Source organism: Silene latifolia, chromosome 7 (assembly GCF_048544455.1).
Source record: "Silene latifolia isolate original U9 population chromosome 7, ASM4854445v1, whole genome shotgun sequence".
In the NCBI taxonomy this organism is placed as follows: Eukaryota; Viridiplantae; Streptophyta; class Magnoliopsida; order Caryophyllales; family Caryophyllaceae; genus Silene; species Silene latifolia.
Genome location: NC_133532.1, coordinates 33,275,845 through 33,284,360, shown reverse-complemented (window position 1 = coordinate 33,284,360; position 8,516 = coordinate 33,275,845).

The window sequence follows — 8,516 nt, the reverse complement described above, 5'->3', positions numbered from 1 at the left end:
TCTTGAGACGCGCATTGAGGATGACCTCCGAAAGGGTTTCTTAGCCAAGACCACTGGCAGGGGTTACCAGGGATCCACCTCAACCGGATCTCGCCCTTACGGCTAGACGAACAAGATTGATGAGGTTAACCTCGTCGAACCATCTGCTAAGAGAACTGAGCGCCCCCAGAGAGTGTTTACCAACATAGGGTCGACTTATGCAATTGCCCTGAAAAGGCTCATAGACCAGGGGAAGTTACAATCGATCGGACCCACCCCGGATCCGACCGATGCCAAGAAGTCCCGATTCTGGAACCCTAACGCCTACTGTCAGTATCATCAAGGGAAAGGGCATGACACCGAAACTTGCTTCAAACTCAAGCACCTCATTCAAGACATGATTGAGAAAGGAGATTTGCCATTACCCCCACCAACTAAGCCGAACAACAAGACGAATCCTCTGGGAATCCACGCCATCTCTGGCGATGAGCCGACCCTAGACTCCTCTCACCTCATCCTGCCAATTGACGACGAGGTGAATTCTCTGGAAAAGGATCCTTCAGACGGAGTGTTTGTGTTTAGTGCTGCCACTATGCTCACTATGTTTCAACAAGTTGAGGAGGCCATAGCCAGCCTCTCTGAGAGAATCACCCGACTCGACGACGCCTACCTTCGACTCATTTTCAATCCTCCACCACCACGCCCGAGGGAGAATTCCCCAAGCATTTAAAACTACCCACCCCAGGATGGATTGCTCCCGCGACCATTCTGGCATAGACCTCACGAAAATAACCCTCAAAATAACTACCCTCAAAATAACTACCCCCCATAAAATTCACCCTCACAAAAACCATCCTCACAAAAATATCCCTCACAAGAACTACCCACCGAGGAATACCTCTCCAAGGTATCCTCGATACTCCGAAATTAATGGCATATGGAGAGATGATGTTGAGGATGTCTATATCATCCCAGGGAAGGAGAAACGGGCGATTGAAATCGGACATCTCACCCGGTCCGGACGTCCCTATCAGAATCCGAACAGTCCAACGGTCGTTCCAACAACGAATGACCAAGTCGTCCCAGAGGTGGACGCTCAACCAAAGGCTCCTGAGAACTCAATCCTGAAACAGCTTCAGAAGGCGAAAGCCGAAATCTCAATTTGGCAACAGATCGCAACGTCTTTTGAGTATCGACAGGCCTTGCTGCAGGCCTTGGGAAAATTAACCGTGCCCTCCACCTCTTCCCCAGAAGAAATAGTGGCACACATGACAAGGGACGCCCCTGATCTAAACAACCCAGTCGTCTTCTCCGACTAGGATATCCCTCCGTTCGGAGCCGATCATAACCTGGCCCTATATATCACCGTACAATGCCTCCAGAAAAATGTACCCATGGTCCTCGTGGATGACGGATCCGCGGTGAATGTCATTCCCCTAAAGACTGCTCACAAGCTGGGGATTAGGGAAGCTGATTTGGTCCCAACAAATCAAAAGGTACGTGCCTACGATGGCACTCGTCGCGAGGTCGCTGGGCTTATCACCTTGACCGTCGCAACCGGGCCACTGGAAAGACAAACCAGTTTTCAAGTGGTCGACATCGACGCTTCTTTCAACATGCTCCTGGGACGTCCCTGGATTCACGCCGTCAAGGCGGTCACCTCGACTCTCCACCAGAAGATCAGGGTCCCCTTCAACGGGAAATCAATCACAATTCCTGCTTCCCGGATCAAGGCAGTCATGAGAAAGGGGATAGCCTCCCAAGCCATCGAGGAGGACAATAACGAAATATGGGGTTTCCAAGCCGTAAACGCCATAACTGAGGAGTCAACACCCTCTGATTGTGACCCGTTCGCCAACCTCACGATCAACCGTATCATGATGCGTCAGGGTTATTTCCCGGGTTTGCCTCTCAATCCACTAAAGGGCCCATCGCCTCCCTTGAAACAGGCTAAGGTCCCCAACATTCCCTTCGGGCTGGGATACGAACCTACCGACGAAGATATCAGGGAGATGAACCTCCTAGTCCGAAAGCGCAAGAAGCACGGAGTTATCCTCCGTCCCTATCATCTATCTCTCAATGGATACTTTGTCCCCGAGGGAGAATCCGAGCTCTACCATGGCTTTCCGGAGCCAATCTATGACTCTGTGGCCAGGGCTAGGTACCCGGGAGTGGAAGTCTTCCAGGACTGCTACTTTATCCCCGACAACGCCAAAACTGCATCAACTGAGTCTAAGTCGTCACCATGCCTCGACGGACAAGCTGTCACACTCCTCTTTGGGGAAGATAACGTCAAACACATCGACTATGAGGACATTATCAACATCGCCCTGAAGGACAATCAATTTGATCCCACCGCCTTGATCTCCGACACTGACCCGGAGAAAGCTACCCAAGGCTGGAGGAAGACCGTCAAGTGGACCGATCGCCAAGGCCGCATTCTCAAGATAACAACTGGAGAAGGCCCTATGTTCAAGGAGGGAAGTGAAGAAGGATCCGAGTCTGAGTCTGAGTCGGAGTCAGAGTCTATCATAGCTCCCATGAAAGGTGACAACCTGGAGCCTGTTCCAGGGGCTACCTCCTCTGTTGTGTCACCTCTGACTGACCACGAGATGTCTGTCCTTTCCGAGCTTTTCGCTCATGTCAACATAATGAACGCTAAGTTTGCTTATGACTCATCTCATTTTAAATGCAATTCTGAATGACTATTAGGAATTTGACTTGAGTGACTACCCACCTCACCTAGCCAAAGAACTTGACAAAAGGGAAACCAGAACCCCCATCATTGAGGAGACCGAACCTATTAACGTAGGAACCGACAATACACCTTAAGAACGTAGGATATGGACAACCCTGGACCCCTCGAAAAGACAACAGTTCATTGACCTCCTCCACGAATACAAGGACGTGTTCGCCTGGTCTTACAGAGACATGCCTGGGATTGACAGAGAAATCGCAGAGCACCGGATACCCATTAAACCCGGGGCTAAACCTGTGAAACAGAAGCTACGCCGGATACGTCCTGAGTGGGCCTTAAAAATAAAGGAAGAGGTGGATAAACAGTTCAAGGCTGGTTTTATCAAAGTGTCCGAATACTCGGATTGGGTGGCCAACATTGTGCCAGTACCAAAGAATGACGGAAGAATTCGGGTTTGCGTCGACTTCAGGGATCTCAACAAGGCGAGTCCAAAGGACGACTTCCCTTTGCCACATGTTGACATTCTGGTGGATAACACTGCCGAGCATGCTCTCCAATTATTCATGGACGGGTATGCTGGGTACAACCAGATTAAGATGGCTAAGGAAGACATGCACAAGAAAGCATTCACTACACAGTGGGGTACATATTGCTACACGGTCATGCCCTTCGGCCTCATCAACGCCGGAGCTACCTATCAAAGAACCGTCACCACTCTCCTACATGATATGAAGCATAAGGAGGTAGAGGTATATGTCGATGACATGATCGTCAAATCGACAGAAAGGGACGGCCACGTCAATGCCTCTCCGGAAATTTTTCGCTCGTCTGTGGAAATATAACATGAGACTAAATCCTCAGAAGTGTGCATTCGGGGTCACCTCCGGAAAACTCTTGGGACATGTCGTCAGCAAAAGAGGCATTGAGATTGATCCAACCAAAATCAAAGCCCTTCAACAAATACCTCGGCCTAGGAACGAGAAGGAGATTCGGGGATTTCTCGGTCAGGTCCAATACATCAGCCGCTTCATTGCCAAGCTCACTATGATTTGTGAACCAATATTCTAAAAGCTTCGGGCCTCCGATCACACCGATTGGGAGGACGAATGTCATAAGGCCTTCGACAGGATAAAGGAAATCCTATCCAAACCTCCTGTTCTCATGCCACCTCAACCAGGGATTCCTTTATCCCTATACCTGACTGTTACCAACACAGCCATGGGAGCAATGTTAGCACAAACAGTTGGCAACGAAGAACGAGCCATCTACTACATCAGCAAAAAGTTCATTGAGTACGAGACGAGGTATACCCAATTGGAAAAGACATGCCTTGCCATAGTATGGTCAACAAAAAATCTGCGGCATTACATGCTCAGCAACACGGTCCACATCTACTCCAAGATGGACCCGGTTAAATACATCTTCGAAAAACCCGTGCTAAACGGAAGGCTGTCTAGATGGATGCTCATGCTGTCTGAATTTGACCTCATGTTTGTACCCCACAAGATTATCAAGGGAAGAGCAGTTGCCGATTTCCTAGCAGAAAATCCCGTCAACGAGGATCCTACGACCGACACATGGTCACTTTCTGACGAAGACATCCTTTGTGCCGACTCCGACGCATGGGACCTATACTTCGATGGTGCATCTAATATGAGAGGCTTAGGGGTAGGAATCCTTCTAATTTCACCAGAGGGAGAACACATTCCAATCTCGGTCAAGCTGGACCTCGCCGTCACCAACAATGCCGTTGAATATGAAGCATGTCTCATCGGCCTACAAGCAGCCATCACACTTGGCATCAAGAGGCTGAGGGTCCATGGCGATTCCTCGCTCATCATCAATCAGGTGTCCGGATCATGGAAAATCCGATCTGACAGCTTAGCTCCCTACCAAGCGAAGATCAGTCAAGAGGCCGAATTCTTCGACCAAGTCGACTACTTCCATCTGCCACGAGAGGAAAATCAATTTGCTGATGCCCTGGCAAAACTTGCCGCGCTCGTCAACATACCTGACGACATGACATCAATGCCCCTATGTGTCGAGAGAAGGAGCGAGCCAGCCCACATTTGTGCCATTATCAACGACGATGAAAGCCATGATGAACCTTGGTACCAAGCCATCCTCAATTACAAAACCAAAAACGAATTCCCTCCCAACTCTGATCAAAGAGGACAAAGAGCCATCCGTTTACTTGCATCACAATTCGTGATAAACCAGAATCAACTCTACAAAAGAACACCCCAAGGAATTCTCCTCCTTTGCATTGACCATCACAAAGCCAAAAAAGTCATGGGAGAGGTTCACGACGGAGAATGTGGCCCTCACATGAGTGCAATGATGCTTACACGGAAAATCATGCGGCTAGGTTACTACTGGACCACCATGGAAGCCGATTGCCGTAATTATGTCAAACATTGCCACAATTGCCAAATATTTGCCAACATACAACACATACCACCGTCCCTTTTATACACCATGACATCACCCTGGCCTTTCTCAACCTGGGGCATTGACATCATCAAGAAAGTCAACCCGATAGGCACCAAGGGGCATTGCTTCGTCCTCGTCGCCATCGACTACTTCACCAAATGGGTGGAAGCGCAGTCATATGCAGTCTTGACCGCCAAACAAGTGGCCAAGTTCATTCAAAACAACATCATCTGCCGATATGGGGTACCCCATGAAATCATCAGCGATTCAAGGCTCTCACTTCCGGGCGGAAACTCAAGCTTTGCTAGACAAATACAAGATCAAACGACATCGATCATCCCCCTACCGTCTCCAAACTAACGGAGCGGTGGAGGCAGCGAACAAAACTCTTGTCACAATTATCAAGAAAATGCAAGACAACTACAGCAATTGGCCGAGCAAACTCCCATTCGCACTCTGGGGAAACCGAACCTCCATTCGAACACCGACAGGTGCCACACCCTTCTACCTAGCATACGGTATGGAGGCGGTTCAACCGGTAGAGTTAGAGGTCCCTTCTCTACGCATCCTACTGGAGAGTCAAGTCCCTGAGGCGGAATGGACCCGTCGAAGGTACGAACAACTCACTCTTCTAAACGAACGGCGACTCAACATGTTGCACAACGTCCAACTATACCAACGACGTATACAACGGGCATTCAACAAGAAGGTCAAACTCAGAAACATCCAGGAGGGCGACTTGGTCCTCAAGTCAGTTCGAGCACCATTACCCGTCGATCCGAGGAGGAAATTCAAACCCAACTGGGTCGGGCCATACCTGGTCAAGAAAATACTTTCGGGGGGCGCAGTGAGACTGAGTGACCTAGATGGGGAGGACTTTACAAATCCGACCAACCTAGACCAACTCAAGAAGTACTACCCTTGAACCATAACAACCAACGACCTAGCCTAGTTTTACAACTAGCAACCACCTCAACCCTTTTCAAGTCAAGTTCCTCAACGTGTTCTGATTTGAAATTGCATGTTTTATCGAGTCTAAGCTACGGCACCTTGCCAGTTTTGAATCTCCTTTGATCTGTCAAAGGCAACGTCCATTTGCACTAAAACAAAACAACCCCCTGAACTACGAGCATGGTTTGATTTCACCTCTTCAGGTGGATACGTAGGCAGTCCCTCTTATGCATGAGGGATATAACCACAAAACCCAATCAAATTTACAAAACGTTTTGAACTACGAGCATGGTTTGATTTCACCTCTTCAGGTGGATACGTAGGCAGTCCCTCTTATGCATGTGGGATACAACCACAAAACCCAATCAAATTTACAAAACATTTCAAACTACGATCATAGTTTGATTTCACCTCTCCAGGTGAATACGTAAGCAGTCCTTTCTTACACAAGAAGGATACAACCATTCCCACAATCAAAAACAACCATCCCCATACAAAAAATCCCCACGTACAAAAACATCCCAAAAAAAAAGAGAAAAAGGAAAACCATTCCCTTTTTCCCACAAAAATACAAAATAAGCCTTTCTCCCTTTCCACAAAATACCACTTTCCCCAGAGCAATTGTTTAGGACGATTCAAATTGAATTGCCTTCACCAAATGGATGGAAGAAACAAGCGTTCACAATATTCGACATGAGCAATCCTCTTATTTAATTAATAATGGGAGGGATTACAATTTCAACAAATAAAGCTCGACGAGTCTAGAACTTGTCAAAGCTAAGGTGTCAACTAACACACCTCACATAATAAAACTAGCACAAAACACACAATAACTAGCTAGTACAACATAATAAAAACCCACAACAATAATACAACATAATAATAAAGTGGGTAATGGAGGTCTTCACTCTTCCATTCTACCCTTGCCTTTTCCTTCGGGGTACATCTTCCCCTTGTTCTTCTTGTTGGCCTGCCTAGCATGGACTTCTTTCTCAGAACGGATCCTCAACGGATCTAAGACGGCGATGGCCTTCGGTCTAGCACAAGACCCCATATTCGACCCAAGACGAGCCAATGCACGGCCCACCATATTCTTGGGACCGGAACTCCTCCTCTTCGGTGGTCTCATCACATCGGGGGTAGCTCCATCAACATACTCCTCAAAGAAGGCACGGTTGGCCTTGCCAACCTCTCGGTACTTCAAGTCGACAACCTCGTCTTTACGGAATTTGGACCTCTCTTCCAAGGATGGAGCACGTGACCACTTGACATAAGCGGGAGTCACCCATGTCGTGGCAACGGTGTTTGGCACCTCCCAAAGCGGCCGAGTGGCCCACCATCTTTCGAAGAACTCCACAAGCTCGGAATTCCGGAAAACATTCTCTTGGACATGAGTGTCTTGAGCGGGCACCTTTTGTTGACGCCCCATTTGCCTCATGAGCCTTTCGGGATATATGAAGGAAAGAACCTTCAAACCCACCACCATCAAAGAACGAGGACTAGAACCCGAAGCAGGCAACCCCGTGAAGGACCTCAAGTGCCACCACGGCACCACCCAACGGATATGAGGACCACCCTCCTCCGCCAATCTTGCGGCCCAATAGGCCTCGGTGGAAGCGAAACTATCCGGGTACAACTTCTTCCTCATGGTAAGGTGACGGAAGGAATAAGAAGAAGAATCAACCGGAGGCTCTACATACCTTAGCCTCTCCAAAAGCCACACTTGGAGGATCCTTGGGGATCCGAAAGAGGGAGCTTCTCCACAAGAGCCTTCCTTGTCAAAAGCTTGGATAATCTCTCCAAGGACCAACCATGATGGATCCCTACCATGCTCCATTTTCTCAATCACATGGATAAGGGTCATGCTACCATGGCATCTCGGCCCCTCCTTCCTCAAGACATCAACAAAGAGGTACACATGGACAAGGCAAAAATGCAAGAGCCCTTCTCCTAGCCACCTCCGAGACATTAACATCTAATCGGTTTGAAAAGATGTTGATGAGAGCCAACATATCCACACCATGTGGAGCAAGAAGAAAGTTGATTTGGCTTGTTGATAAGCCCAACATGGAACGGAATTTCCCCTTGTAGCACAACCGAGTCGGAGGAAGCACCGGAACACAACCCGACCACCCACCAATGGCTTCAACTTCTTCGGCAAGAGGACAAAGCTCACCTTTCGGGAAAACGAAAACATGGTGTTTCGAATCCCAAAACCGAGAACATGCTTCAAGAAACGAAGGTTGCACCTTGACTTGCTGAAGCACCAACAATTGACCAACTCCCATGCAAACGAGTTGATACTTTTTGGGAGGCGACAAATCCCGACACCATTGTCGCAATGCGTTCTCAAAAGCATCCATGAAATATTTTTGTGGAAGAAGAAGAGGTTTTGTAGAGATTTTTTTTGTGTTTCGGATGATGAAACAATGAAGCGCAAACGTCCCTATTTACA